At 36.0% G+C, this 3,940-nt stretch overlaps 1 pseudogene; it reads left to right on the forward strand.

Moving 5' to 3' along the window:
* The first annotated feature begins 2,013 nt into the window (after positions 1–2,013).
* On the forward strand, positions 2,014–3,601 carry LOC104212144 (small ribosomal subunit protein mL104 (rPPR9)-like; annotated as a pseudogene).
* The last annotated feature ends 339 nt before the right edge of the window (positions 3,602–3,940 follow it).

Below are 3,940 nucleotides of genomic sequence, written 5' to 3' on the forward strand. Positions count from 1 at the left end.
ATACTCTTCTTTTTGTCAAATATTGATCCCACTTTTTTCATCCAACGAAGCATTTTCTCTAAATATCGTAGTTGGGGATTCTTTTTGTTTCGAATTTGAGCTTCGTCTAGTTAGTTGAGTAGAGGGTTTTTCAGCAACTTCTTCTATTACCGGTGCACCCTCTAAGACTTGAATACCCAAAGTTTTTTTATTGTCAATCTCTATAATGCTTTGTCCTTCCACTTGAATAGAATCAAATGTTTGAAGCACCTCTTCAGTTATTGGTTGAGCTTCAAACACATCTATTTCCATTGTTGGCATTTGTCTTGATTGTCATGTTGAGTTTCTATATTGACATGTTCAAAGGTGCTTGTAGAACCAAAAACTCTTTTCGAAACATCAACAATGAAATGACAGCCCTTGAAGAGTGAATGACCTTTTAGTAACTCTAGACATGTGTGAAGATCTAAAAATTTGGATACAAACATTCCCTTGCTTGTTCCTAGGTTGATATTAAACCATATCATTGCTTCAAACTTGTCTTTATCCAATTCAATAACTTCAAAGACCTGTTTAATGAAATTTTCAAATCGAATTGCCTCAGGTAGTGGAACAAGCTTTGTTTGATGATCAAGATACTTATAGTCTGCAGTCCATCTACCATTAAAAGCAACTATAATACATATCGTTTCCATCCTGCAAGTCAAGAAAATGGGAAATTCAGGACATATTTATACATCAATCGTGAAGTTAAGGACACAGTGTCCTAAACTTTATCAATACAACTTGCAAAACACATGACACTATGCCCCTAATATTTAGAACAGTCATGAAGTTAAGGTACTATATATCCTGAATATTTACACAGTAGTCATGAAGTTAAGGACACTATGTCCTTAATATTTAGAACAACTGCAAAAAAGTTAAGGATATCATGTCCTTAACTTTATCAATACAATTTGCAAATATAGGACATTATGTCCTTAATATTCAGAACAACAACAAAAAAGTTAAGGACACCATGTCCTTAACTTTTTCAATACAATTTGCAAAAACAAGACCCTATGTCCTTAATATTCAGAACAATAGCAAAAATGTTAAGGACATCGTGTCCTTAAATTTTTTAATACAATTTGCAAAGACAGGACACTATCTCCTTAATATTCAGAACAACAACAAAAAATTTAAATATATCGTGTCCTTAACTTTTTCAATACTATTTGCAAAAATAGGACACAATGTCCTTAATATTCAGAATAACAGTTATGTTAAGGACACCAAATTCTTAACATTATGTCCTCAATATTTTTAGAATAATCACAGAGTTAAGGACGCGATATCTTTAGTGTTATCAATCCAGAAAAGGAAAAAAAATCAAATTCCCAGTAACGAATTAAAAATCCGCACAAACACAAAAAAAAGAAGAAGCATAAAGAGATATCTCAAAACATAGAAGTTACTATAATTTTATGGTGACAGACGAGAAAGTTGAATATTCTAGTTTAAAATCGGAAGAGAAGCTTTTGCAATTCTGGACGATCATAGCCTTTGCAAGTTAGTTACGTAAGTTTGAGCTGTTGCTGCTGATCGTTAATAAGGAGCGTATGTATAAGCCAAATCCTTATAACAGAAGGGTATTTTGGTTTGGGTGGGTAAAAGTTTATTAAAGCAGTGGCTAAAGACTAAAGACATTTAAAATAGTGGCTTAAAAATAAAGACATGTGTTATTAATGGCTATCTGTGCACATCGCCCCAAAAAATTATACAAGTTTTATACACTTTTACGGCTACCAAATGTAAATAATTTATGGCACAAGATAAAAGTGATAATACCCCAATATTTTTTGTGGAACGGCTAAATGCATAACTTTTCCACACTAGTGGTCAAAAAGGCCCAAAATTTGCCACCCAAAGAGAAAGCCCAAAAATACACCAACTTAGCTCAGAGTTATAGCAGTAGCAGTAGCTGTAGCAGCAGCAGAGAGGGTTTAACAATCCGCCATAGTCGCCTCCCTTTCTCACACAGAATAGACAATGAAAATGTGTAGACTCATGTCCCCATTAACACTCCTCCACCTTCGAACACTGCTCCGCCGCTGTATTTCTTCGTCAGTGACTAATCAATCCCACCACCTTCCCTATTCCCAATTCTCCCTTTCCAAAACCCACATTTTCACTTCATCACTGCCCCATGACCCATTTACGTTTTCGCTATATTGCACCAGTTTTAAACCCTTTTCATCCGAATCTAAAGATCCTATAAAGGATCAAGAAGAAATAATTGCTCAGTCTTTATCGTCTGAGATTGTCAAAGAACTCGACGCAGAATCTCTCTCCATTCCAGAAAGACTCGATCTTGCTTTCTCCCACATAACTTTAACGTCTTCCCTTATCCTTACCACACTCAATCTTTCCCCAGATGCTGGTAGAACTGCTTTAGGGTTTTTCAAATGGGTAAAATCCAAAGAAAGTTTCAATCTTGATGATGAAGTTGTGTCTTACTTTGTGGATTATTTTGGGAGGAGAAAAGATTTTAAAGATGCAAATGATGTTCTTATTGATGGCCGAGAGGGGTAACTGGCTTTAAGGCATTTGAGTCTATGGTTGATAGGCTTGTACGGGCCGGGAGGTCCACTCTGGCAGTGACATTCTTTAAAAATATAGAGAAAGATTATGGGTTAGTTAGGGATTTGAATTCTTTGAAGTTGGTTGTTTCAAGGTTGTGCGAGCATGGTTTTGCTAGTTATGCTGAGAAAATGGTGAAGAATTTAGCTAATGAATTTTTCCCTGATGAACATGTATGTGATATGTTGATAAGGGGTTGATGTGTTAGCGGGAAACTTGATGAGGCATAGAGGTTAGCTGGGGAGATGTATAGAGGAGGGTTTGAAATTGGTACTTCAGCATATAATGCAATTCTTGATCGTGTTTGTAGGCTTTGTAGGAAGAAGGATCCGTTTTGGTTTCAATCTGAGGTAGAGAATGTGTTACTGGAATGGAAGAGAAGGGTGTTCCTAGAGATGTGGAAACCTTTAATGTGTCGATCACTAACTTGTGTAAAATCAGGAAAATGGAGGATGCAATGATTCTGTTTTACAGGATGGGTCAATGGGGTTGTTCTCCAGATAAGACGACTTTTTTGACACTTATTACGAGCTTGTACCAGGCTGCAAGGATTGGAGAGGGTGACGAAATGATTGATATAATGAAATTTGCAGGTTTTGGGGATGCACTTGATAAGAAGGCCTATTATGAAATTTTGAAAATTTTATGTGGGATTGAGAGAACTAATCATGTTATCACTGTCTTTGCTAAGATGAAAGAGGATGGTCGCAACCCGGGGTTAAAAACTTATGATTTGTTGATGGGAAAGCTGGTTGCTCATAATCGTGTTGACAAAGCAAATGACCTTTACAAGGAAGATGAGTACAATGGATTGCCAGTTGAGCCAAAGGCCTATATGGTGCATCCTAGATATGTAAAGAAGAAACCTACAACTGTGAAGAAGGAGAAGAAGCGAGAGACACCGCCTGAGAAAATGGCTAGAAATAGGACAAATGTAAAGAAAATTCGGCTAAGTTTTGTGAAGAAACCTAGGAAAATGCATCGCCGAGCATATTGATCCCATCTATATCTGATGATTTTGAGAGACTTTTTCAAGTGGTATGCTGAAAGGTTTTCCCCCCTTTTGTTTTGATATAACTAGACAACATTGGAAATAAAATCTTTGATTCGCAGCTGGGCACACTCCTTTGTTTTTTTTTTTGCTTTTAAAATATGTAACTGATGAACCAATTTAAATTCTTGTATCACATGAATCCACTGTGAACTAAAGATCCAACTTGCTGTCATATGTCCTTTACATAACAAATAGTAGTGACATTTTTCTATGCTTCAGATGGACTTGAGTATATATATTCTCTAGTGACGGATAAATCTAAATTACTTGTGACTAGATTAA

Source organism: Nicotiana sylvestris, chromosome 8, assembly GCF_000393655.2.
Source record: "Nicotiana sylvestris chromosome 8, ASM39365v2, whole genome shotgun sequence".
NCBI classification, from domain to species: Eukaryota; Viridiplantae; Streptophyta; class Magnoliopsida; order Solanales; family Solanaceae; genus Nicotiana; species Nicotiana sylvestris.